At 45.0% G+C, this 27,836-nt stretch overlaps 1 protein-coding gene across 4 annotated transcripts in view; it reads right to left on the reverse strand.

Moving 5' to 3' along the window:
- The window catches only part of TBL1XR1 (TBL1X/Y related 1), a 178,862-nt gene extending 153,459 nt beyond the window's left edge, over positions 1-25,403 (reverse strand). Inside the window, exon 1 of one of the 4 annotated variants that reach the window (XM_083739633.1) lies at positions 24,794-25,403. The gene's annotated coding sequence lies outside the window, so the exon portion shown is untranslated. The other 3 variants (XM_083739637.1, XM_083739636.1, XM_083739634.1) reach the window with 3 other exon arrangements.
- Positions 25,404-27,836: the final 2,433 nt, after the last annotated feature.

Below are 27,836 nucleotides of genomic sequence, written 5' to 3' on the forward strand. Positions count from 1 at the left end.
TTGCACAATCGGAATGAACTTCTGGAACCAAAATGCTTATTCTGTGCAGCCTCTATTAATAAGAGGAGGTTGGAATAGGCCAAGATATATGTGGACAGTCCCTGGATCAAATGACTTTTCTTCTTTAAGGTTTCAAAGTTCTGAACCTAACTCAAGGCTGTCATCTGAACTAGCCAGATGTTTAACTGAGAGTCGATCACAGTCAGTTCAGTCCATCATTTGAAAAATAAGACTTTAGAACCATCTTGCCCCAAAATGGCAACTAGACATTCCATTTTGGCAACTGTAACCTTGGTCTAAGGAGCCATTTAGCGCCTAGGTTATATATCAGAGTTTCTAAGACTGGTTGGTACCTATAGTTACATTGGGTTTTAATTCAGAAGCTAACCTGAGATGGTTTTTACCCTATGAGGATTTTCAAGTAAATAAACAGAACCACAAGCATTCAGAACAAGTGCTTTACAGGTGAACTAGCGTACATGTGCATCACTTGGTGCTCAACGATTGCCATAGGAACAAAGCAAGCTGTCGCATGGTGAATCTAGCCAAGTATTGCCTAAACTGGATTCTCTCCAGCACTATATCCTGAGATACAGAGGACTGAAACTGGGCACTTCAGGATAGCTCAGTCAGTAGAGCATGAGACTCTTAATCTCTGGGTCGTGAGTTCAAGCCCTACATTGGGCAAGAGATTCCTGCATTGCCTGGGGTTAGATTAGATGGCCTTTGTGGTCCTTTCCAACTCTGCAATTCTAGGATTTTGCATGCAAAACAGATGCTCCACCAACAACTATGGCCCTGTACCTGAACATGTGAAAACCATCTATTTAAAAGCATGTTCCGAGGCAACATGAAGGCTCCATCTGTGGTATGCATAAGGCCTCACCCTCAATTCACGCCAGCATAATGCTCAATAATTCGCATCGGAAAATTCTCTGTTCTGCAAACAGCTCCCAAATTACAAAGTACAGCGAGACATGCAAAATAAAAGTGAGATTCGGGTTAGGAATTTCCCAGCAACTCTCAACCACCCAGAGACATGTAAGCAAGGCTTGGCACTGAACGCCCTTAAACCAATATTTCACAAGACGGACTAGAAATCAACTCCTCGCTCCTTATGGGCTCGCCTGCTCTCTAGGACCTGCGCTCACGTAATGAAAGAACGTAGTTCATGAACGCCCCCTTGTTGGGAGTTGTGCGGTTGTGCTTACCACATGTTATTATTGTACACACATGCACACAGAGAGAGTGCGATGCTTTATACTGTGAATGACTTTTCGGCCAAATTGTCAGCCATGGGGACAAAGCGGTCATGTGGAACTAAAAGAAAGAGGAGAGATTGAGCAAGAGGGGAGAACTGAGACCGGCTAGACTGAATGAACCGTCACCGGCTGAGCAAGATCCAATGTCGGCCATTCTCAAAAGCTGATCTGCTGAAAAATCAAGAGACTTAAAATAAGTGAAGTCAAATGATTTTCAGCGGATCTAGTCTGTGGCTTAGTCGCAGATCACCCCACTGGAGGAAAACCTGCGGTTGGTCAATACCTAGATATGTGCTGCAAACATGAGTAATTATGAGAAATTTCCTCTGTTGCGCCACAACTTAAAACACAGCCAAACCCCGGAAACCCGGGAGGGGGAAGGGGGGGGAAAGGGTTGAAGGGAAGAAAGTAAGATTTACAGAAGACGAAAGCTGCCCGAAAATAAAGATGTTTTCGCAGAGTTATACCTAAAGGTGGTTTTCTCTCCAGGTGAGGATGAGAAGGGCTCCACCACTGAGCCACCCGGACAGCCTCCAAATGGAACAGAGTCGGAGCCCTGACAGAGTTTTGCGCTGCACATGCCTTTCAGAGGAGAACACTAAGCCGCCCCAGATAAGATGCCAACAAAAAGATTCCTGGCAGAACCGAAGCCAGCTCCAATTACGCCGTCCCATTGACTTTAATGCAAGCTGGCGCAAAGACTCGGTGCCCAAAGGCGTGCTTGTTTATTTTTATTAACTCGAAAAAGGAGTTGCCAAAAGTTACCAGCCTGTTCCCCTCCTGCGTAATTCAGTTCCCACAGCCACACACACAGCTCAGGAGGCGAGAGAGGCACCCGACAACCCTAACAGGCGAAGGTCTGTTCTGCACCAAACACACGCTCAGAGAGAGAGAGAGAGAGAAAAGACAGTTTTTAACAAGTTCAAGTGCGGACGCAGTTGCAGAAGTAATTGCAATGCAAGCACCCAGGTGCATAAACAAGCAGAGACCTCAAATTCTAGCACAGCATGCAGGCCACATTGCGTGTAAGCTCCCCTCTGCATAACCCACACGTCGTATCACGGCATTGTACTTATTACAGACAGGAACAAATGTATGTCTTATGACCTGCTTCACCAAACTATTTATTTATGCTCCTGTCAGATATGCTTCCTGAACCATCCTACTCTGCTCAAGGAACAAGATGTTGCGGGGGGAGGGGGAGAGATAAAGGAAACTTTAACCACCCTCATAAAAGTAGGCCTCACTTCTTGCATACTAGGAATGGCCCATATTCAAATATATCATTGCTAAGACTGCCTCTCCCCGTTGCATCGTATATTATACTACAACGCATTAAAAGGTGCCAAACAATGCATTGCATTCAACTGGCTCTTACTCATACTAGACCCACCAAAATCAATGGCCAATATTAAAATTAATAAAAATAATTGCACCCCATCTATCTGACTGGGTTGCCCCAGCCAGATAAAGGCAAGTTCATTAAATTCAATGGATATAGCTTTGTGTAGAACTTAGTTCAATGCCACCCCAGAACTTTTGCAACTGATTGATATAGAACTCAATTCCGAACAGGGCTTTACAGACCTGTGCGTTCAGCTGCCTTGCAAGCACAGAGCCTCTGGCAAAATTTGGGATCCAGGGGATGGGGACAACCCAAAGCCCAGCACTTAACACACACACAAAATCAATCAAGTTTTGCATCCTCCTTTGAAGAAAAGAAGCTAGAAAATAAGTTGCTTCTTAAACATTTCTGTGCATTGTCCCTCTTAAACATCTCCCTATGATACAACTTTCTTGCCCCTCTCCTGGTGAGCGATATGCAGGCCCAAGTGCAAGCCATTTTGCTCCATGAGGCAAAGGACAGGAGGGGTCAGCAAACTTTTTCAGCAGGTGGCCAGTCCATTGTCACTCAGACCTTGTGGGAGGCCGGACTATATTTTGAAAAAATAATAATAAATGAATTCCTATGCCCCATAAATAACCCAGAGATGCATTAAATAAAAGCACACGTTCTACTTGTGTAAAAAGACCAGGCAGGCCCCACAAATAACCCAGCAATGCATTTTAAATAAAAGGACACATTCTACTCATGTAAAAACACGCTGAATCCCAGACCGTCCATGGGCCGGATTGAGAAGGCAATTGGGCCGGATGCGGCCCCTGGGCCTTAGTTTGCCTACCCATGGACACGATGGTACCTTCCCCATTCCCTAAACCTGACCTCAGCATCCTCCACTACACTTGAGGGCAGCAGGGGAGGAACCCAGGCAGGCTGCAAGGCGCACACAGCTCCGACTTCCTGCTGCCTCTCAGCCTCTGCTGTCTGGAGGCAGCTGCTTCACTCTGCCCAATGGTAGAGCCAATCCCAGTAATAAACAGACCTTTGCAGGGAGCATCCAGAATTTTGAGGTGGAGCAAATGAGGGGGATTTGGGGTGGTGCTCAGCTAAGTTCTCCTCAGAGTAGAGCAAATGAACGCGACTGGGTTAGGTCCATGCATTTCTGCAGGTCAACTCCTCGCTGAGTGACAGCCTTGGGATCTGTGGCAACCCGTCTTGCAACCTTGCAAACAGTTTCTGAAGGACAGTGGAGGGGAGTTGCACACCACTCGCGATGCTCGGGGAATAAAAATGGCACATTTCTGCGCCGGGCCCTCAAAAAGCAACGCACAGCAAAAAGCAAACAGGGAAGACTGCCCCTTCCCTGTTTGAGGCAAAGCAGAATGAAGCAACATATGCCATCTACACAGAGAATCTACTCTGGTCATTTCTCCCTTGCTCTTTTAGTCGAGTGTAGCCTCAGGACTGCTGCCTCATCTCCTGGCCAGGTGAAGACCTTTCTGTTCACCCAGGTCTTTTAAATAACTTATGTCTGAGCTTCTCCGTTTCCAACGCTTGGGCTCTGAACTTTGCAGAGGTGCAGCGACTTTTGCTCTGGTTGGATTTTACAGAGCTTTGAACGGCATGTCCTGTTTCGAATTTAAACTGTTTGCTTTTCATTTTTATCACAAGCGGCCCGAGAGCTTTACGTTCCAAAGCAGCGTACAAATGGATCAAATAGGTAAGAAAAGTGGCCATTTCACAGTATCACAGAGGACTGAGGCTCAAGGTACCTACCAACACATATTATTAATATACCTGAAAATCAGAACAAAGCTTTTGCATAGTGTCCTAATTTTTTACTTGCGGGCATGGAGAAAAACTTGATGGGTGGCAGCGGGTTGAAGGTAAAGAATGGCTGGGCAAATCACCGCACAACCACAACATACTTTCAAAGCGCATGGCCGCCCATCAAGGATCATGGGAACTGTAGTTTAAAGATGCTGGGAATTGTAGCTCTGTGAGGGCTCGGCTGCAGCTCCCAGAACTGCTTGTGGCAGAAGCCATGAGCTTTAGATATACAGTAAGGATGTGACCAGAGGCTGTGGTTCTATGTAGATTTTCTGGAAAGCGGGTCCCAACTGAACAGTTACCGTATTTTTCCGGGTATAATACTAGGTTTTTTAACCAAAAACTTAGATTTAAAATTGGGGCTCGTCTTATACACGGGTAGTGCTGAGGGGTGTTTTCTTAATTTGGAGTCCTCAAAAACAGGGGCGTCTTATACATGGGGCATCTTATACACTGAAAAATATGGTACTTCTGAGTAAGCTTGCATAGAATTCGGCCGCAGGGGTCATTTTCAGAGGATGGTCCAAGCCCTAGGGTTCCGACCCCTTCCTCATTTTGTACAATTTTTCTTATATTATACTTGGCTTACAGAGCATCAAGATCTCAGATTCCCACCATATTCATTTGCTCAGAGGTCTAAATTTGCAGTCAAGAGAGATATCTGCATATTCATATTCGGGTGATGGGGGTGTGTCCCCCCCCACACACACACACGCACACCAACATGCACCTAGTTGTGCTCCTGCCAGGCTGCAAGTGCCATTAACAGGCTTCTTGCTGCTTCCACGGTTGGTAGACACTAAAGCAGCGTCCCTTGTAATGCTCTGGAACAGAACTCAAAGCGCTTTTCAGCAGTTTGTGAGCTCAAGCAACCCATCCTTCTCATGCCCGATGGCTTGGAACACAGCCTAGCTTTTCCTTAAAGGCTCTGCAACATAATTAAATATGTTGAAGTCGCACCGTTCTCTGAAGAGAGACCCCTGTATTTCTTACTATAGGGTCGCCAAACAGTCCACAGGCTAGATTTTCACTGTAAATCAATGTATAGCCAGTAAAAGCATTCACTCAGGGTGAGGAAGTGTTGTGTGTGTGTGTAATTGGACTTACTACTTTCTGTACTTAATACGTTTCTTCAATATATGTCTGTCTCTTAAATATAACTTGCTTCTCTTATTAATTAAACTGCTCTACCATTCTTCATCGGAAGATCACAGGGTGGTTTACAGTATAAAAATATAAAAACACAAAAACTTGTGCCGCAAAAACAAACAAAATAATCACATTAGGACATTAGGATTCTCCTAACCACAGTTTGGCGGGTTTGGAATGCGCCGCTGCACGAGTACACAAAAATTTGAAATAGGTTTGCAATAGTTTAGAGGTTAGAATTACCACTGTTTCTCTAATCTTGACATCCCAGCAATGCAAATTTCGGTTTCTTGTGAAGTAGGTTGTTATTATTAATAATACAGTATGTGTGCACATTCACGTAATCTTCTGATTTTTTTTACTACTGCTCATTCCATAAGTACCTTTGGGCTGATTAAATAATCTTTTTTTGGAGGAGAAGAAGAAGAGGAAGAAGAGTGCTTAGAACAAACCAGAATGGATCAGCATCTAAGAGGGGAAAATATAAGCATACATACAACACTGTATACTCCTGACTCTCTAAACCATGGTTGGAAAATTACCCAAACTGAGCCATCAAAATAAACCCTGTTTTCCTATTTAAAGGAATAAATCGGGGCAGATGATAGATAGATGATAGATATATAGATAATAGTGAGCATTGATTATTGTGCAAATGTGTATGACATAGATTTGATGTAGCACGGGCATATACTTCCTATATCAGGGCAAAACACCATCCTGCCCAATAACTACCATTAACTTCTAGAAAGTTCTGGACACTTGGGTGTTCAAATAAATAACCTTGAACAAACATTGTGGTGTCACCTTGCATATGCATAGGGAGGCAAAGGAAATTCCTCAATTCCACAAGTTCTCAAGGAATTACAAATTCAACTGTTTAGAGATGGGGGACCTGTAGTTTTGGTGCCACATGGAGGGCACCAACACCCATCATCCTTGACCATTGGGCCACGCTGTCTGGACCTGATGGGAAGTGGAGCCCAACAACATCCAGAAGGACACAGGATCCCTACCCCTCCGGAATTGGTTTGGAAGTATGGAGGTGGGGTTGCAAAATGACCAGACATATATATATTGTTTAATTGTAAACAGATATGATTTAATTGTCATAGTAGTCAATTAGCATGCGTGCTTGCTCGGGAAGTAAATACTTAAGAACTAAAAACTTGCCAGTAGTCTTAGTCCAGGCTAAGGTGGCACCAGGAGAACCTGAGAGGAGCTCTGCAGACATGATCTCCTTTTCAGGAACCCTCATGCATGCAAGAAGCCATGGCGTGGCTTAGCATTACATGTGAACTGGGTCTCAGAAACACGCAAATCATGAGCAGAAGAAGAATCCAACTCTTCAGATTGTAAGGGCCATTGGCACGCTAGAAACAATTTGAAATATGCTCAAGCTCATCACGGCCAGAGTATGACCCAAGGTTTTGTTTTGTTCCCCTAGGACATGACAGGTTGAGCGATCTTCATGCCTGAGCAAGCAGAAGATCACATAACCGCAACCGCGTTACTGGAAAAGAAGGGATCAACTTTGTGAAGGTAGGGTCCCTTCCTCCAGACCTGGAGAAGTCTGCTCCAAAACCATAAGCCTCCACTCACGATTAATAAAAGCAAAATACAGTGGTGCCCCGCAAGACGAATGCCTCGCAAGACGGAAAACTCGCTAGACGAAAGAGTTTTCCGTTTTGGAGGTGCTTCGCAAAACGAATTTCCTATGGGCTTGCTTCGCAAGACAAAAATGTCTTGCGAGTTCCTGCGGGTTTTTTTTCCTCCCCCCCCCTTTTTCTAAGCTGATAAGCCGCTTATCCGATAAGCCGATAAGCCGCTAAAAGTCGCTAAAAGCCGCTAAACCGCTAATAGCGCTAGTCCGATAAGCCGTCAATGGGCTTGCTTCGCAAGACGAAAAAACCGCTAGATGAAGAGAATCGCGGAACGGATTATTTTCGTCTTGCGAGGCACCACTGTAGAAGAAAAGAATAAACGCTTAGCTATTTATATCATGCTTTCCTGTTGAGTTCTCATCGCATTTCATATGCATTATCCCCACAGGCAGGACAACACTAACCACGTAATACAAAGGGAAGGAGTGAGTGAGTAGTCAGTCACCAAGTTCACTGCCTGTCTAAAACTGAAAGAGGGAGTTTCTGGTTGTTACCTCTTCCTCTTTGCACACAAAGTAAATCTACCACCAAGTTTGGAGTTAAAACCTGAATGTAATCAAAGAGCCAACCATTAGCTCGGGAGGAATCCACATAGTGCTACGGCCGCACCTTGTTTTAATTGTTGTTGTTGTTGTTGTTATATTTGTACACTCTGGGTGGCTGTTCTGGGGGTTGCACTAGCAGAGGTCTTTCCATGAGCTACTGCTAGTGGGACTTACTCACTGAATCCTGCCCACATACCCTAACTTCATGTCCACAAAACAGGCCGCTGAGCTTTCTAACATCTGGCAATTACAGGGAAGACAGGCTACATTCAACTACTATCTGCTCTCCAGCCGAGATGTGCCTGAAAGCAGCCTTCCAGAATCGGATGTCCTCCAGATGTTTGGAGCTACAATTCCCATCATCGCTGCCCACTGGGCAGGCTATAGCGGAGCGATGGAAGATGCAATCTAGCAACATCTGGATAACACCAAGCTGGGGAAGTTTAGGTAGCGCTCGAGGATTGGCCGTGCACATTTGCTACCTGGCTGTCCGCCTTGGTCAACAAACAGAATCCATTTTTATTTCTATGCTCTCCCAGCTGTCGGACGCAAAGCAGTTTTCATATTAGGGTTTTATACCAAAGGAAAGTATGAGGAAACAGTGTGATGTTGTTGTTCATGTTGTTGTATTTATTAAATCTGTATACCACTCTATACCCGCAGGCCTCAGGATGGTTCACCAGATAAAATCACAACATAAAAACGTAAAATATATAATAAAAATAAAAACAAGAACAGACCAAACTGTGAGTTGAACTGGTTGGAGCTTGGTGCGTTCTGCGTGTTGTTAAAATACAAATCCTATCAGCCCCAGCCAGACAGATCAATGGGCAGGGATGATGGAAGTTATAGTCAAAACCATATTTAGGGCTTGGATAAGAATGATGGACCTGGGGGACCCACTTCAAACCCCCACTTTTGCATGAAGCTCCCTGGGTGACCTTGATTCAGATACCGTATTGGCCTGAATATAAGCCTCACCTTTTTCCCAAATTCCAACTGTGAAAGGTTCATGTGTGGCTTATATTCACAACCTTACGGTACGCAGCCAGGAGCGCGGGGCAAACAGCACCAGGAGAGCGGCCAATAATAATAATAATAATAGTAATAATAATATTTATTATTTATACCCCGCCCATCTGGCTGGGCTTCCCCAGCCACTCTGGGCGGCTTCCAACAAAATATTAAAATAACGTAATACATCAAACATTAAAAGCTTCCCTAAACAGGGCTGCTTTCAGATGTCTTCTAAAGGTCTGGTTGTTGTTGTTCTCTTTGACATCTGATGGGAGGGCGTTCCACAGGGAGGGCGCCACTACCGAGAAGGCCCTCTGCCTGGTTCCCTGTAACTTGGCTTCTCGCAGTGAGGGAACCGCCAGAAGGCCCTCGGTGCTGGACCTCGGTGTCCGGGTAGAACGATGGCCCGCCCCATGCATAGTCCCCCATCCCCTCCCCCAAGGCTGGGAAGGGAGAGAGCTAGGAAGGGAAAAGGTCGCTGGCCTCCAGTATGCAGCCAGGAGCAGCGAGGAACAGAACAGCTTATATTCGGGTATTATTTTATTTTATTTTCTCCCCCCCCCTCCACTTTTAAAAGTGTGGCTTATATTCGAGCCAATACGGTACTCAGTCTTTGCCCGTTTTTGTTTTGTTTTTAAATAAAGCCAGACAGAGCCCGCGGAGTATCGAACTGCCGTTAAGCAATTAGTGATTCTGCAAATGTAGAGTCGAAGTAACCGCTAGGCTAAGCTGGCCCGGTCTTTGCCTGTGTTGTTGGTATCCTTGAGGGTGGGAAGGAAAGTGAGAAATTAAAAAAGATGGGAGGAAAGTAAGAAATTAAAAAAGGAAAAACCCACAAGGGAACCCACGGCAGCATGCTGAAAGCAACCTTAGCACCCACAGTCAAGGCAGCTGCAGAAGGAACTACAGAAAGTCTAACTCAGAGAAAACCAACATGGCGGCGTCCAAATGGACTACAACTCCCACCAGCCAACAAGGCCAATGGCCAGGGGCGATGGAAGTTGTAATCCAACATCTGGAGGGTGCCACATTGCCTACCCCTGGCTGAATGTGTAGCTCCAGAAACAAAACCATCAAGTTTTCGCATCGCAGCTCCAGCTACCTGCAGTAAAATGCCAAAACCGGAACTACGCATGTTGCGAGCCACAAAAAAATGAGGTTGCTCATAACATTCGTACAGCAAAGTGTAATTGCACATAAAGAATCACGATTAAGCTTTCACTTGCCAACCAATTTCCCCTACAAGCCAACTCAGTTGGAGAAAGGGGCTATTACCGCATTGCCATCAACTGGTAAACATGCATCTTCCAAGGTAACTGGCAGTTTCACTCTCCCCTTTCCCCATCCCCCTCACAGAAGCTGTAGGGTTTTCTCCAGACTGATTTTACACATGCGTACATTTTTCTTTAGAAAGGAGCAGGAAGGTATGGCCCGCACCTTACTGCTAGACATCTATCATAGCCAAGTTTGCTCAGCTGCAAAATGGAGGAGGAAAATCACAACAGATTAAATGCAAAATGTCAAGCCGCAGAGCTGTGGGGTATTCTTTTGCAAGCACGACTTCCTGGAAAGATTTGCAGTTTGAACAAAAGTTCATCAAAGAGCATTTAGGGAGCAGATGCCGACGGCTCGCTTACTACAATAACCTCTCAAGCTTTACCAAAATAACAAAAAGAAAAAGAAAGTGGGGGAGGGGGGGAAAGAACACTGGATAATCGCTGGGTGTAATTAGAATAAAAATAAAAATTGCTTAAGCAGCTGAACGGTCGAGCTAAGTTTTCCCACTCAACAGATGCCGTAACACAGGAGGTTCTCAAACTCAGGTCCCCAGCTGTTGCTGGAATACAACACCCATCATCCCTGACCACTGGTTCTGTGAGCCCTAACACACATTCGCCATCTATTGCCAGGTCAAAAATTATGAAACCAATAGCATGATATGGACTTCAAACCAGCTTTGGACAATATATCAATATATCGCCCAGGCCTGATGGGAACTACAGTCCATCAACATCTGGACAGCTGCCCTGGGCAGCAACTCCGCCCAGGTTGGACATCATCTCTCCTCAATAGGAAGGTCTAAAGAAGCTTCTTCTTTAAGCTGTAAAAAAGCTTGTCCTCTGATCTCGATACCCCCTCAAGCTGTGCATCTGCATGACAGCAGCAGTTTCACCAGCATTTTCCATAAGAACAGCTCTGCAGCTTCAAAGACCTATCTAGTCCAGTATCCTCTTGCACCACAGCCGCCAGATCTATCTGGGGCAACAGGAACTCAAATCTGCAAAGCTGGGCACTCAACCAGAGGCCAAAGCTGTAATCCTGGACTAAATTTAACAGCACAAGATATGGAGAATGACTGGACAGTGATAGCTACCTTGCATATTTTACATCTTATTTATGTTTCTTGCTTCCATAACCAATCTCCCCCCCAAAGGCTTCTGCAATACATTTCAATGCTACCTACATATTTCTCATGAACTCGGCAGGATAAACTACTACACCATCCTTACTTGGAAACTTACTCTCAAAATCATTCAGGGAGCAAGGAATGCATGGACCCAGAAATAATGAGAGGTGAAATATAATGTAGGTTTCTTTTTTTTCCTTTTTCTTTGCATGCCTCCAACTTCCATCTTTCAACATTAAAAAAAAGTCACATTCTGTGTGAAACAGTCCAAAAGAGAGAGACAAACATTAGCCGATATTGTAGCCTTAGGATTCGAAAATGCACCTACAATTTCAAAAGAACCTACAATCTGTATAAATTAAGAGATGGGCAGTTTGGCCTGTTTCCTAATTCTGTGCCCATTTCGCATACAACTCAGTCATGTAACTGCTCTGCCCCATTTTTATTTTTATTTTGCAGATCTACAGAAATCTGAAAAGGCTGTGGTTCGATTGTACGTGTTTACCCCCAAAATACATTTCTGTATGCTTTTCAATGCTTTTTTCTGTAAAATACACATTTTTTGTTTATCACTTGAACCAAAACCCCTGCAAAAATCAGAGAAAAGCATAATCCAATGTATAGCCGTGATCCAATCTTCATATAACTCAAGGACAGAGAATTAGGCCAGCATGCTTTAAAATATGGGCCAAATGAGTTTCTCCTCCAGCCTTGGAAATTTACGCTGCTATTTTTTTATTTGCTTGCTGTCAATCACCTCCTCGTCTGCACTAATATTTCATCTCCCAATCTTTTTGCCAGCAATGGCTAAATCCCACCGTGCCTTAATCAGAATACATGGGTCGGACGGATGCTTCTCTCTAGTATGAATTTTTTTTTTTTAACAGCTTCATTTTCCAGGCTGGGTTGGACTTAAACAGATTTTTCTCTGAATTCACCTCAATCCGTTCTTTAGATGCTATCGACACAGCACTAGCTCCCACCAAGGTGCTCTGAAGAAGTTGCTGACTCTTCCAATGCCACGCGATATTTAGCAAAAAAAGGCTGCTACTGGAAACCAGAAACCCTACCGGGATAATGCTTCTATGTACTTCCAAGTCGTTCATGGAATGCACTTCACGTCATTCACGCTTTCATAACCTCTATGTGATACTTCTGTAGAACACACTACAGGTGGCTTCCCTTAAAGAACGGCGATGTCAAACAGAACAATTTCCAGTGATTCATTTCAATGGTAGAAACTCAAGATATATAAGCTAGGTGCCAAAGGCTCCTTAAACCAGGGCTTACAGTCACCAAAACAAAAATGCCTAGTTGCCATTTTCGGGCCAGGCGATTTGAAAGCCGCATTTTTCAACTCGACGTTTAGATCCCTGAAATTCGTTCTGACTGTGCAGATAAAATATAAAGCGTAAAATTCTATAGGATGTGTTGCTAGTGTGTGGAAATAGTCAAGATCCGAGGATTCCCCAGGCATGCACCTTTGGGTGGTGGAGACCTCAGGCTCCATCTTGGTACCTGGGCATCTTCACTTGGTCGCAAGTGGCCCTTAGCTCCTGGTACCTAGCGAATTTTGAATGCTGCTTTATTTTTCGGCGGAAAAGAAAAACATTAAGTTCATTTGCAACAATGAATAGACGCCAACTGTTCGATACACCAAGTTCGATAACACTAAGACCTCAGAAACTTTTCCAGCACCATTTTTAAAGATTTCTGATATGTATTACCCTGATTTGCAGGCGAAAACGTTCCAATGCAAAAACAAAATTCCAGAAAACCCATACCACCTAAGAGTGTTCGCATTTCCCCAGGAGCGAAGCTCGTTTTGTGACCATGTGGAGATCTCTGGTTGCCAGATTGGCAACTGGCATCTCCATCTGGCTGGCCCCTCCAGCTTTCTCAAGCAGGTAAGCAGAAGAGCATTTATATCCCACCTTTTTCTCCAAGGAGTACATGGTAGAACCCCCTCCTCAGTTAATCCCTACAATGACCCTGTGAAGTAGGTTAAGAGGCTGTGATTGGCTCCAAGGTCACCCAGTGACTGAGGGGGGATCTGAACCCCGATCTCCCAGGTCCTAGTCAGACACTCTAGCCATTACACCACGCTGACTCCCTAGAGCACCTCTGTATGGAGGAAGAAAATGTCAGAAAAGGATCTGAAATATTTTCCCTGGTCTGAATTCTTTTATTCTGAGTTGTTTTATCTGATGCTTAAATGTGTTGTAAACCGCTTTGAGATTCCCCCCCTTAAAATATAAAGCTGTATAGAAATGATGATCATCATCATAATAATAATAATAATAATAATAATAAATCCCACTGCAAGAAAGGTGCCTAGACATTCCGTTGTGGCGACTGCAACCTAGGTATAAGGTGACATTTGGTGATTACCTTCTATATCTGATTTTCTAACATTACCACCTTAGAATTCATGCTTTAGCTGGTGCAGAATGAAGTAAGCAACCTCTCCCCCTCCCAAAAAAAAAACCCCATGGGTGAGTGGGGGGGTGGTGAATGAACATCAGATAAACATGAACCAAGACAGTTCAAGGGGCTGCTGGGAGCAGCACTATTTCATGGGTTTGAGCATATTACACTGACTCTGGCCTGACTGCACCAGTTGCCAATTAGTTTCTGTGCCCAATTCAAAGTGCTGGTTTTGACCTGTGAAACCTTAAACAGCTCAGGACCGCAATACCTCAAGGAACGCCTCTCCCCATATGAACCGACCTGGACTCTGTGTTCATCATCTAAGGCCCTTCTCCGTGTGCCTCCTCCTCGAGAGGTCCGGATGGTGGCAACACGAGAACGGGGCCTTCTCTGCAGTGGCTCCGTTCAACCAGGCCTTTGGCTGATTGAGATTCTACAGCCTTTTAAATGTGCCTGTGGGAAAGAGAGGTTATTGCTTTGCTGATTTGTTTTATTTATTTACTTCTTTTTATCCTGTATTTTATTCTGTGAACTGCCCTGAGGCCTTATGATGAAGAGCAGTATCTAAATCTAACAAATAAATAATAAGTGGGCGCCCGCGAAATCGGAGTGTTGGACTCCAGGATCTCATGCAGCATTGCAAATAATCAGGACGCTCACCTTGGACTGTGAGTGGCAGAGCCGCTTGGGGACAGAAAAAGTCCTGGCGGCAGTATCCATGCCGCCTGCCCTCTGGGCACAACAGAACTTGCTGACACTTTTTGACTAATAAGGCCTTAAACTGCCAAATGCCCAAGACGTCAGACGTATTTATTGTACTTGTACCCAGCTTTTCTGACAATTAAAAAAAGGGGAAAAAATCTGTATCCCAAAGTGTCTCACACCAATTAAAACTGAATACACGATGTTTCTGGTGAGCACCACGTAAATGAAAACAAGACGTGCCTTGCCCTCAGGCCTGCAAAATAGAAATCAAGACAAAGGGAGGAAGAAGAAAAAACTCCTTTTGTGCTTTTATCATCTCTCAGAGCAACAAAGCATCCTCTTGGAGCATTCCATCCGTGCGCCATTTCTGAGAGCAAGGGCAGACCGGGAGACTGGGGAGCCTCGCTGCTCTGTGGGGGCCCTTCGTCTGGAGAACGATGGCTAGGAAATCTTTTGGATGTGCTGCCAATACCTTTTGGAGCAAGCTGGCTTTCAGAGGCAAGAGTAGAACTTCAAGAGGATAGACCCGCACCATGCCCTATACAGGCCACTCAAAACAACGGTGAACACAGGCCATGACTCCCCAGGGCTTCAGGAAGGGGTTTTCCCCAGCCCTACATGGAGATGCTGAGGACTGAACCTAGGACCTTCAGCATGAAGATGTCTATACTGTTGGCTGCTCTGACATTCTGGCTTCGTACGCAGCTCTGAGAATTTGGATAGAGAGCCAGTGTGGTGTAGTGGTTAAGAGCGGTAGACTCGTAATCTGGGGAACCGGGTTCGCGTCTCCGCTCCTCCACATGCAGCTGCTGGGTGACCTTGGGCCAGTCACACTTCTCTGAAGTCTCTCAGCCCCACTCACCTCACAGAGTGTTTGTTGTGGGAGAGGAGGGGAAAGGAGAATGTGAGCCGCTTTGAGACTCCTTCGGGTAGTGATAAAGCGGGATATCAAATCCAAACTCTTCTTCTTCTTCTATAGGAAACAAGCAGCGCTCAGAATTCGCCAGGTGCATTTTACTCCTGGCTATCGGCCACTTGCAACCAAGTGATGACGCTCAGGCGCCAAGATGGTGCCGGACGTCTCCACCATCTAGAGGCGCATGCCTGGGGATCCTTGGATCTTGACTGTTTTCACACACCAGCAACACGTCCTGTAGAATTCTACACATTAGATTTTATCAGTACAATCAGAACAAATTTCAGGAACCCAAAAGTTGACTTCAAAAATACGACTTCCGAGCCGCCTGGCCCGAAAAGGGCAATTAGGGATTCTGTTTTGGCGACTGTAACCCTGGTTGAAAGAGCCATTTGGTGCCTAGCTTGTATATTTGAATTGCTAGCACTGCCTACAAGACCCCAATGAACTTTATGATTATAGATTATGATTACAGAGTGAAAGACAGTCCCTACACATCCATTCAAAGCTAGATGCAGTGACAACCCCTAAAAAGAAAAATGAAGCATTGAGAACCCCCGGACCATCCTTAAAAAGAACTGGACTCACATTATCCTCAGTACATCATCAATGCCTCACAGTGACAGAAGGGGTGAGGTGGCCGCCAACATGCTGGTGCTCAAGAGAAAGTTCTGGAAGGAACAGAGGGAACAAACGAAATCTTTCTCACAACAGCAGATGCTGTTAATATGAACCGTCATTTGAAGTTCAGAGCAGGGGATGGGTGTTAGGAAAGTGAGTAGCGAGAAGGTTTGTTTTCCCTCAAACTCACATACGTGGTCTTCAGCTACCATTTACCCAGAGCAGATCCGAAGAAGTTAGTGCATTTAATTTAGTCGTGTTCATGAACTGCAAACGGGTCTATGCTCACTAAAACTTAGCCAAACAGTACGCCTAACAATTATGCCGGCTTATTAGACTTACAGTGGTACCTCGCAAGACGAATGCCTCGTAAAACGAAAAACTCGCAAGACGAAGAGTTTTTCATTTTTTGAGTTGCTTCGCAAGACGAATTTTCCTATGGGCTTGCTTCACAAGACAAAAACGTCTTGCAAGTTTGTTTCCAAGGCCTTGCACGCAGACCTTGTCTGGCAATCCGTGCTTCGCAAGACGAAAAATTCGCAAGACAAAAAAACTCGCAGAACGAATTAATTTTGTCTTGTGAGGTACCACTGTATTAACACTGTTACTCCTTTAAGTGTATTCCTCCCGGTTTGAATGCCCGCTAAAATAATCAGGCCTCCTGGTCATTCATCAACCTATAAATTTAATGCCAGGCCCTAGGAATTTGAAATATTTATTCAGAGCTATAAATAGATGACACTGAAGAACGTGACACTGGTCAATACAAAACTGATACTGGTGCCGAGGAATTTGAGGTGACACAGACTAATTAGGCCTAGAATTCAACACCACCACAAACGAGTCGCAAGCCAGCATTACAACAAAACAAATCTCTCGAGTCCAAGATTTGTACAATCAGAGAGACATACCATATTTTGAAAGAAAAATGGACAGACAAATTTCTCCAATTCGGATTTAAAGCCATCCAAGCTAGCAGCCATCTCCACACTCTGTGGCAGGTATTCCAAGCATGAATCTCACATAATCCAAGCGTTGGAAGGTCACGCAACACAACACAATAACCTGCCAATGCAGGAATTCACAGACCACAGCATCCCCGATAGCTGACTGTCCAGCCTCTGTTTAGAAACCCCAGAAGATAGATTAAAGTCCACGACTTAGCAAGGCAATCTGTTCTACTGTAGAACGAGCACCGCCAGGGAATTTCCCTAACATTTAAGTAAAAACAAACCACCTTGTTCAACACCAAGTTCTGCTGAAACAGCAAGATGCTCTGTACCCTTCTTGACGGGAAAGGACCACAGCTCAGCGACGGAGGGAATGCTTTATATTCAGAAGTTCCCGCGTTCGATCCTGGCATCTCCAGTTAAGAGGATCAGAGAGCAGGTGATGTGAAATGCAGCTCTCCCAGAGATTCGGGAGAGCTGCTGCCAATCAAAATAGAGAAACTGCCAGGCTAGATGGACAAATGGTCTGCTAAGAGCGAAATCAACATCAAAGCAGTGCTTTACTGCGCATCCGAATCGTTAGTCAACACACCGAGGAGCAGAAATATTCAGGAGGAATACCGTGGTACCTCAAGGTTACAGACGCTTCAGGTTACAGACTCCACTAACCCAGAAACAGTACTTCGGGTTAAGAACGTTGCTTCAGGATAGAACAGAAATTGCGCAGCAGCGGCGCAGCTGACCCCGTTAGGTAAAGTGGTGCTTCAGGTTAACAACAGTTTCAGGTTAAGAACGGACCTCCAGAACGAATTAAGTACTTAACCCGAGGTACCACTGTACCAGGTTCTGAAGTACAACAAAGCCCTGGAGCAGGGGGAATAAATATGGGCAAAGCTTTCTGTTTCTGAAAGACACTAATCTCCACAAGTGTTCCTCAATCATTACATGAAAACCGCTTCACACATGACCCTAAAAAGGTATCACTGGGTTTTCTATTTTCTTCTTTTACAGGGAAGAGATGCTCCATGCAGAAAAACTGTCACAAGTGCCTTCTACTTTAGGAGATACGCAATTCAAAACTTTGCTGAGTCTTCCTTAACTTGGTGCCCTCCATTCATTTCGGACTACAACACCCATCAGCCCAGTCTGGTCAGTGATGGCTGATGGGAATTGTAGTCCAAAATAGCTGGAAGAATTGGGGAAAGCTGACCTATGATTTTGTATTCCTCTGCAACAGCTGATCTGTAGCAAAGACATGATTGCTCTGGAAGTTTTGTAATTTATTGCTCACTTGGCATTGAAATGTTCATGATGTTTATCTTCATTACTTTTTTTTTTTTTTTTGCTGTGTTATATCACATTTATTTATTGTAAGGTCGTCAATAGATGTAAGCCACTCTGAATTTATTTTTGGTGGTGGTGGTTGTTTTTTTTAAAAGTATGATATAAATGTTTTACATAAATAAGATGTGGCTCTTTCAGAAGAGGAGGTAAAAGTTAAAGACTAATTCTTCCACCTGCTTCACGAGGACCATTTATGGCCACTACATACTAAGTTTATTCACATTCAGGCAATTAAAATATGTATTTCAGTATTAGGTAACATTTATGAATCATCTTTCTGCAAGCAGACAAATGATGTGCAATAACCGTTTTCAACTGTAAATCCAATTACATTTTTTCTTAATCCAACAAATACTCAGGTGGTGCAACATTGGAAAGCAGTGTTTTTAGACCAACACTTAAATGGAGCAAGAAGAGGAAAGAGAAGGGGTGTGGCAGGCGTTCTTGGAGAAGCTGTCCTATAGGTGTGGTGCCACAACTGAGAAGACCACGCTCAGAGCGCCACAAAAAGCACATTAGCCAAAAATAGGGTTTCAAGAGGAAAACACAGTTGACTCCAGCACCTAATAGGAAGCCGAACAGATAAGCAAGTAAATGGGTAGTTGGCATGTGTACTAACTGGAGCTTCTAACCCATTTTATAAGTGCTACAGGGATAGATTCTGCACATACAGAGACTAGCTGGTCCATGGAGATTGTATTATACACTGATCTCAAGAGCTCGTTGAGAAGCATGTTATTGTAACACTCTTGCTGTGCACAAAATAGCCATTCTCTACATTTGATATAGAGCAGCTGTACTCTTGTTTTACATCCTTACGACTCAAAAGCAGGTTTGGAGATTGTCAACAGGTTCACCTGGACAGTTATGTCCCTTTAAAAAGTTCCCCACCATGTGTGACTATGCTCCTGAGCATTCCAGCAACACAGATAGGGCGTATTTCAAGACCTGGAGGAGTTGGAAGGGATCACAAGGGTCATTTATTTCAACCAGCCCCATGCTATGCAGGAATCTTTTGCCCAGTGCGGGGCTTGAACCCTGAGATTAAGAGTCGCATGCTCTACAGACTGAGCTATCCAGCCTGCTATTCCTAAACAACTTAGTAACACTGCTTAGTTTTTTTGTTCTTTTTAAAGCATTTTGAGTGTTCATCTACGTATCTCACAGGAATCCTCTAGCCCTGGACACTAAGGACACTTTATTATAAATAAACACCGCCAGTGGGGGATGGGGAGTAAAGACAAGACAGTTGCATTGCAGGGAGCTTCCAAGTCTGCAATTCCACGATTCTGTAAATCTAGACCTCACCACGTTTATACAGAACGTCTACCGGTTTCAAATGACTTTTTAAAAAGGTAAAGGACCCCTGGCTGTTAAGTCCAGTCGCGAACGACTCTGAGGTTGCGGAGCTCATTTTGCTTTACTGGCCGAGGGAGCTGACGTTTGTCCGCAGTTTTTCAGGGTCATGTGGCCAGCATGACTAAGCCGCTTCTGGCGAACCAGAGCAGCACACGGAAACGCCGTTTACCTTCCTGCCGGAGTGGTACCTATTTATCTACTTGCATTTTGACGTGCTTTCGAACTGCTAAGTTGGCAGGAGCTGGGACCGAGCAATGGGAACTCACCCCGTCGCAGGGATTTGAACCACCGACCTTCTGATCGGCAAGCCCTAGGCTCAGTGGTTTAGACCACAGCACCACCCGTGTTACTTCCATGTAAAAAGCAAGATAGGCTAGCATTCTACACAGGACTATTTACAACAGCTGGCACAGCATCATGGCTGACTCATGTGAGTGACAAGGTCCAGAGTTCAAGACTCACCCTAAAACATACTTCACACAACCCCACTTACACCATGGAGACGCCGGGACTTTTTGAGGGCTATGTCACCCTCAAGAACTACAGCATCATGCTACCATTGCTTATCAGCTTCACCCTGCAGCATATTCCAGATGTTGGAGCAAAATTTCACAGCCTTGTGCCAAATGAAGTCATTCTGTATGCTTAATTTTTACTTGCTCAAACAAGCACGTGCGTGAATACACACACAGTTCTGAACTTTTAAGCAATTCTCGTGAGTTGGGCATACATGCCCCACCGGCTACCACCTGAGGTGGCTGAAGAAGTAACTACAAAGCCAGAATCAAAGTTTTACAATGCTTTTTGCACTTACAGTTTTACAGCAACGCCTTAGAACTTCAAAGCAACTACAAAAGGCATTCATCATTACCGCCACATAGAGGAATCCACGGCCTTGTAAAACAGTTGGCCTTTTGAGAAGTTGCCCTAAAACTCTGGGATGAGTAGCAAATACACCCAACTGTTCCAGAATCCCCGTATGTTTCCTCCACGTAATTTAAGGCACCCACTTCCCAAACACACATGTCGTGTTAGGCCTCAAGGTACCTCTCTGAACCGAACAGCCACCTAAGGCCCAAACACGTCCCGCTAATATTTCCATACTCCTATACCTACACATTCAGAAGGGAAGAATACTAAACACTTTCCAGGTGTCCTTCATAATCATCTGGGAGCCTACCCAAGATGCAAAATCACATGCATGCCTTCAATTTTTACAGCGTTAACCTTGCACTAACGTAAGTTACTAGGGAAGGGGAAAGAGCACACATAGCTCAGGATTCTTGGGCAAACAATGAGCAATACCTGAAACTGAATATTATGGGGGGGGGCAGTGGCAGACTAAATGGATGGGGAGGAGGAAATATGCACCACATTTAGTTATTACAGCATTTTATCCAAATCAGAAATCGTATTCCAACGTTTTATTCTTCCCAGGGGAAGCTTTGTTGTTATTTTAAGTGTTGTGAACTGCCTTCTGTTGAAAGGCAGCCTGTAAATATTGTAAGTCAGCAAGATGGGAGTGTGGTCATTCTCATCAAACTTTTCATTTCCAACAGTGGTTGACCATTTGCCTTCTGGATGCTCACAAACAAATGATATGTGAAGTTTACTTTCCCCTCTCACCCCGGGTTTTATGCCCCCAGCATCCGAGCATTCAGAGGTAGACTGCTCTGTGCATGGAGGTTCTACTTAGTTATCATGGCCATTAGGCCGTCTCAAATAATTGCTGCAATTCTTTAAAAATGCTATTCAAAGCCCTTGTCTCTTAACATCTCAAGTTTTGTTGAAATCATTCCCTGGGGAATGTACGATCTTATGCCTCTGGGGAGGATGAGTGTATTCGCCAATTATGTGTGTGTGGGCAGGTGTCAACTGGGTGGGAACTAGCCACTCCATCAGCCCCGCCCATAATATATTCAAAACGCACTTTCTGGACACATAGGATCACCCTGCAGTAGTCTTCTTCTGCTTCCGCAAACAGAACACCCCACTGGTAAAATAAACGTCGGTCAAGACCAAATTCATTACTCCAGAGCCCTTCCTTTTTCTTTTAAAGGAAGAATAAGGTGGTCCTAAATATGCTTTCACTGGAAGAAAATGAACTGAATGTTATCTCCCCCAAATACACTTTTAAATTCAAGTAACAGTGCAACCAAATTACAAAGAGTGTGAGCAGTAATAGCTATCTAAGTTGCCAAGGCCTCATTCGCATGCCACAGTATGCCACAAACCATAGTTTACAGAGCACAAGCAAAACACTCCTTTAGTCCAGGAGTGTTGGGGGAGAGAAAAACAAGCCAAGATTCCTAAGTTGGCATTACATCTGAAACAAGAGTTAGGTTTGGTTTAACTGGTAAGGCAGCAGCAAACCTTGGTTTGTTTGCAGCAAAACAAACCACACTTCCTGGTCTGGATGCAACACTAAACCACAGATTGAGGTTGGTTTCCTCCCAGTGTAAGCAGGGAGGATCAGAGTGGCACTTGTGGATGGTAAATCGTGGTTCATGCAATGCGCAAACGTCACCAAAATGTCCAGGTCGAATCAAATCCGTCATTTCGTAACTATATACACAAATAGCATCCCAGATACTTGTTCAGCATTCAGGAATGACATGCCCCTTGTTTACAACCACATGCATTCCGACAAAATTTCCCAAGTTTCTTAGCGGACAACGCTGTCAACATCTATTTACTTATTTGTTCTGTTTATGGAGACATCCCATAAAACTCTCTAGGCACCGTACAAATAAAAGAGAATGCAAACATAAAACGATAAACCCATACTACTATAAAAACCACAATATGCTTAAGAATGAATAATCTTCAAACGGTTTTTTATTCAAATGAGTAGTGCCGCCAACTAATCAGCAACCTGTCCAACTTTTACCCAGAAGCCACCGCTCAGTTAACGCAAAATTCACGCCAACAGCCCCACGGATATCTCCAAGAACGCACACTCGCCTCTGTTTACACAGGTCTGGCCTAAAAGGCGCACTCCTGTGCATGTTTACTCAGAAGTATGGCCTACAAAGTTCCATGGGGTTTACTCCCTAGGGAGATGAGGGTCGCAGTCAAACCCAACAGGAAGCCTCACATGGGCACAGCTTCAAGTTTATAAAAATTCTACCAAAATTGCCAATAAGGCCCCGACATGTGGCCTAGCTTGAAAACACAAATTTAAATTTGAAAACTGAACTTTTTCTTAAACTTTGGTTGGTGCAGGTGTCTCCAAACTGCAAGGAGACACTAGAAATCACCAGAAATCATAAAATTTACAGTTACAGTACCCTCATATATTCACTGCAACAGACCACAGGCGCAAGGGGGGGAAAGTAATTAAGCCCCCTTTTCTTCCTGCTCCCTCCCCTCCCCCCAAATTGCTAGAAAATGAGAATTGTGTGGTGCCTTATATAAATCAGCTATAACTTGCTTTACACAAGCAGGGGTGGAAAAAATAGAGGAAGTAAAAGCACGTGCGAGAGAGTCAGCAAGCCCAGTAGGCAAAACTCAGGGACACCGTGCAAAATAAAAAAACTTCTCCACACCAATCTACTGACCAAAACTTCTGTAAGAGTTTCCTTAAACTTTTATACACGTGTGTGTGTGTGTGTGTGTGTGTCTCGCTGGCTTTATTTCTGTATTTTGCCCTAACCCAACCTCCAAAGTCATTTGACAAGCCACGCTGCCCAACGTTTATCTGATACATTCCTCCCCATGGCTGTGGAATAATAATAAACATGGATATTTTGTCTTTGCTGACAGAAGGCAAAACCACACCCTGATAATAAGTAGCCTTGGAAACACATCTCTCTCCCCCCCCCCGTGTTTTTTTTTAAAGCTGGGCAAAGGAAAGAAAATAAAAGATGTAAAAGGAGGAGAAAAGAAACACCAGCTTCACACGCCTTCTTCCAGTTTCCTGAGGCAGCCTTTCTGCACGTGGACCTCCAAAAAAACAACTGGTGAAAAATACCGACTGCACAAATCGGGGGGGGGGGGCTTTAGACACATTAAAGCAGATGCACCCATGTGCTTTGTACACTAAATAAAATAAAATACGAATGCAACGGATCTCCCCAGAACTTAAAACCCAGGAAATCTGTCCACAACAACTTTGGAGGAGTTTTTAAAGACACCTCCCCTCCCCCAGTTTCCAAAGCAGGTGAAGCAGAGAACAGAACCCTCCTTCATCTAATCGCCCCCAATAGGAATAAATGCAAAAAGCAAAAGGCAGAACCTGTTTTGTGTTTTTCATCACTTGCAAAGCCGCTCCAGAGCAAAGAGCCAGGCAAGGCCCTCTTTTCACACCAGTCCCTTCCCCCGCTTTCAGCCGGGCTTCAGCTACAAGCCCAGCTTCCCTTCCCCCAACCTCTCCCTTCGCAAACAGGCATTTCAGGCGCAAAAAACCTTCCCAAAGAAAACTTTCGCCTCCCTCCCAGACCCGGGCCCCGCTTTCCAGCAAACCCAAATCCCCACTGACCTTCTTTGCCTTTTATTTTAATAATAGTAATAATAAACATAAAAACCACACTTCCGATCTTTATATTATACAAAAGGCGTGCGTCTTCCTCGAAAAGGAAAAGAAATGCACGGAAATCATCAACTCTTCTGCTTTGCAAAAAAAAAAAAAAAGGAAAAAAATCGGTCTAAAAATAGGCTATAAAACCAGCTTGCTTCATAATGGCTGCTGGCTTGCATTTATTTGTGTGCAAATCCCTTCCTGGTTCTTCTTTATTTTATTTTTTTTCCTGCGCCCCCACCCCCACCCAACCTTGTGCTTTCAAAACGCGGAGAATCAACACTTTGGCCCCCAGCCATGGGAGGGGGGGAGAGATGGGGGGGGGGGAGAAATATTTAAAGTTAAAAGACCCAGGTTTCCCAGTGGGGTTGGGGGGAGGGAAGCGAGAGGGCCAAGTTGAAAAATGCATGTTACACTCCTGCCCATCCCCCACTCTCCAACTCTCTACAAACACAGGCGCCCTTCCCCCCACCCCAGCCCCAGCCTCTGGTCTCAACACGCCCCCCCTCTTTCAAATCCTTCTCTCCAAGCCCCCCAACCCCCACCCGGGAATAATAAGGCTTTTGCATTTACTTTATGCGAGGCTTTGCTTCCACCAGCCAACCAAACCAACCCCCCCCCCCCGGCGCACCGCCCCATATATTATGCCTTTGCAAAGGGTACATTTAAAGCAGCAAAGATTAAAACACACGCGAAAAAAACCACACACACAACAAAACCACTCTCTCCTTACCTTGCAAATTGATGGCTCTCCGTTAAAGCTCGTTCTCACCCCCTCCTTTTGCAATGGAGGCAGAAGAGGGAGAGGAAAAAAAACATAGAGAGAGATGTGGAAATGCAGTTTCCCCCTTGGCTTTTAATACAAATATATATTTAGGTGAGGCATGTAGGAACAAAAAAAAAAAAAAAGACGGGTCTGCAGTTGCAGGAGCAGCTCCCGGCGCGCCCCCCCCCCCTTCTTCCCCGCCTCCAAAAAAGAAAAAAGAAAAAAATAGAGACCGCAAAAAAGCCACCCAAAAAATGCAATGTGTTCAATTATATCCCGAGCCTCTGTGTGTCTCTGTGTGTGTGTGTGTATTGGGGGGTGGGGATTTAAGAAAAGGGGGGGTGGTTGTTGGAGGAGGGGGGGGTGGAGAGATTACAGATCACAGTCCCAGGGAAGGAGGAGAAAGGAGGAGGTAATAATACTACTAATATTAATAATAAGCAATCTCTCTGTGTGTGTGTGTGAGTGTGAGTGTGAGTGTGATTTAGATGGAAGAGGAATTGAGGCAGAATGTTAAAGCTGTTACTAAGGGAAGAAGCCAAAACGGTTCAGAGCAGCCAACGGCTCTCAGACACTCAGCACTTGGGGGGGGGGGGGGGGAGAGAAAGAGAAATGTGGCCAGCCATACAGAAATGAGCAGGAGAGACACAAACGCACAGACACACACATACACAGAGAAGGGGGAAGGGAGCGAGGCGAGGCCTGGCTGTGTTTTCTGTTGCTTTTGCTTCCTGCAAAAAACAACAACACACAAACAAACCCGGGGTTTTGCATGCATGCAAAAAAATACAAAAACCAGGAGGAAGCAGAGCAAGAGAGAGTGAAATGGAATTGCATTTTTTTTTCTTTTTTGGGGAGGGGGGGGAGGTTCCCAGCCCTGTGAAAAGGTGGGGGAGGCGCAAAGATGAGAAATAAAATTCATGAGCCTTTGGGGAGGAGAGGGGAAGCACCTGCAAGAGGTGCATGGCAGGGGCCTGGTTTTTTTTTGGGGGGGGGGGGGGTTTCACTGTTTCTGCAGGTCTGTCAAACACCGCTCTAAAAGGCGGGGGAGGGGCAGAATAAGCATATATGGAGCACAGCGATTTTTTTGGTAGGGGGTGAGGAGTGGAAGAGATCCCCTCTGCAAAATATGCCACCATCAGAATACTGGAAAAGAAGAGTTTGCAGAGGGGTAGGTAAAATGGGGGTTGCAAAGCGGGGATAAAAGTGTGGGGAAGGGGATTTCCCTCCCGCTTCCAAATGCTCTAGCGCCATCCCCAAAGGAGAAGGGAAACCCCTCTGAATGGAAGGAACTATGAAGGGGTTATCTGTCAATTGGAATTAAAAGTTACCTAGCCAGGTGGGCGGGGTGTAAATAATAATAAAAACGGTTCTTATTTTTATACCAGTGCGGGGAAAACAGCCCATTCTGACATGCACTGGTAGAAAAACCAGCATTCTCGAAAACGGAGAAGGCATGGTCCAGAGTGTGCCAGGATCAAGTCCCAGTTAACTATTGGGAATTCCCAGTGAGTTTTTGGGAGCCAGCATGGTTAGGATGTCGGACTAGCACATGGGTAGGCAAACTAAGGCCCGGGGCCGGATCCGGCCAAGTCGCCTTCTAAATCCAGCCTGTGGATGGTCTGGGAATCAGCGTGTTTTTACATGAGTAGAATGTGTCCTACCTCATATTATGTATGCATACCTCATATTATGTATGCTTCAGGTACAGCGCTTTCAGGTTGCGTCCCGCGGCGACCTGGAAGTAGGGTTACTTCCGGGTTTTGCCGCTCACGCATGCACAGACGCGCAAAATGACGTCGCGCGCATTCGCAGAAGCGGTGAATCGCGACCTGCGCAGATGTGGGTTGCGTTCTTTTCAGGTTGCGAACAGGCCTCCGGAACGGATCCCGTTCGCAACCAGAGGTACCGCTGTATTTAAAATGCATCTCTGGGTTATTTGTGGGGCATAGGAATTATTTCATTTCTTTTTTTCAAAATGTAGCCCGGCCCCCCCACAAGGTCTGAGGGACAGTGGACCGGCCCCCTGCTGAAAATGTTTGCTGACCTTGAAGGGAAAGGTGGGGTAGAAATGCAATAGAAAGCTAAAAATCGTGGTGCCTTTGATTTAAATAAGATCAGGAAGAAGGAGATGTGGGGGGGGACCTTCTCTGATGCTTTGGGGGGGGTCTTGCCAGCCAGAGTTGACAGTACCGATAACAGCAGCCGTCAAAAAGAGTAAAAACTTTCTTAAGTGCTGGAAAGAAAAGCAAGACTTTCCCAAGCTTCAACAGAGGCCTAATTCTGGATCTGAATGTTTGCTTGCGTATGCGGGGAAATATGCAGAAAGAGAAAGGCAGGGTGGGGGTGGGGAGTAAAAAAAACTAAAAAAAAACTGTCCAGAGGATGAAGCATTGTCTCTAAACCCTCAAGTGAAATATACAAATAATCAAAGCAGGAGCCTTCAGAAAGGGGAGACAGCAGGAGTGGAGGAAACAGCAGGTGGGGGATGGGAACTCCCATTACTGTCAGAGGGAGGAGGAGGGAGAGAGAGGGAACCAGGAAATTGCATTAAGCAGATCAAGTCATTATTTGGTGTTCTGCACATTTGAAATGAAATGTGCAAACCAGCCACAGAGCGTGTAGGAGGGCAAGGAAGGATAAAGAACCACGGAGGGTGGGGGGCAGTTCTAACAGGAAAAACACGCCCCATCTGCGAAATGCGGCTTTGAGAAACAAACCAAGGGCAGAGGATTTGGCTGTACAGCTAAATGTGACACAACAGGGAAGGTGGGGGCTCCCTCCTTGCCCACTCCTCACAGGAAACCAAACTGGAGGGGGCACGAAACACAGTTTGGGGAAGAGAGCTTCTTCCGTCACGTTTTGCACGAGCCACTAGGAACCCTGTGGACAATATTCGAATACACACATGGACTTAGGGAGTGGCATACCCTCCAACATTTCTCTGATGAAAATAGGGACGTCCTACTCCATTATTATTATTATTATTATTATTATTATTATTATTATT

This window comes from Podarcis gaigeae, assembly GCF_964106915.1.
Source record: "Podarcis gaigeae genome assembly, chromosome: 5".
NCBI classification, from domain to species: Eukaryota; Metazoa; Chordata; class Lepidosauria; order Squamata; family Lacertidae; genus Podarcis; species Podarcis gaigeae.